Source organism: Psittacula echo (assembly GCF_963264785.1).
Source record: "Psittacula echo genome assembly, chromosome: 7".
In the NCBI taxonomy this organism is placed as follows: Eukaryota; Metazoa; Chordata; class Aves; order Psittaciformes; family Psittacidae; genus Psittacula; species Psittacula echo.
The window spans coordinates 6,433,020-6,434,138 of record NC_137740.1 but is presented as its reverse complement, the minus strand read 5'-3'; positions in this window follow the sequence as shown (position 1 = coordinate 6,434,138).

Here is a 1,119-nt window from a genome sequence, read left to right as displayed (position 1 = left end):
CCATCTCAGAGCAAAAGCAACAAGGCAGTTCTAATTTCCACTATCATATCTAACAGTGTCTGCATTACAAGAAAATGACATGTCTCTGTACTGAGGAAAGCAATACACAGGTCTCACTGTAGATTTAGGCTTTTATCTCTTACCCAAACCTTACAGGCCCTTAAAGAATAATGACTACACAACCACTCACTGTCAGCTGATGTTTCATCACACCAACATAACTGACACTGTAGCCATTTTGGGTCTTCTATCAAAAAACCTCCCAAAAAATAGCACTAACAGAACTGGGATAATGATCCAAATTTTGTTTCCTCTTAATCACACTAAATTCATTTAGCTTACTGTTATCTCGAGGATATTAAGTAAGGTACTTCAGCTACATTCAAGCTTTTCATACTCCACACGTTTTCTAGTGTAGACATCATAATAACTGGAGTCAGTCTAAAAACAGAGTTGTTTGCAAACAAACTATCTGGACAGGTTTACTTCCAGATAAAAAGCTTAAAAAGTGCTTTGAAAAAGACATTTTTCCACCAGAAGTTAATGTATGTTGTTCTGAATTAAACAATCTGATAACACTGCAAACATCCTTCCTATCCCCCTTTACAAAAAGCTGTTGATCTGACCTTTAATTCACAGTAACATTATTTGGAGGTTTTACTAAATGCAGTAATGTTTCCTGTATGTTTCACTGTAGATCAGAACTTAGTTTCCCAGGTCACCTTAAAGATAAAATCCAAGCTGGTAGCTTTTCAAGCCGCATTTGTGTCTTAACAATGCCTTTCCCGCACACCCATTTTACTCTGAAGGAATATTTCCATCTTACAGAAGAGTGGCAAGTTTTATTCCTGGGCACATCTGTTTCCTACTCTTAAAGAACACACTTCATCTGCACTAAAAGTGCTACCAACTAAATTTATGGAACACTTATGCCCACTAAGTATCTCTGTAAATCTCTACTCAGCCCTTTAGCAGAAAAGGGTAGGGAAAGAATACATCACGAAAACCAGTGAAGGATCTGAGTGGCAAAGTAACCTGGATCATCCCAAATGTCACACTCTCATGTAAAATAAGAACTGACACATTCTCGTTTGTAAGAGATATTAAAAGAAGGCAAGA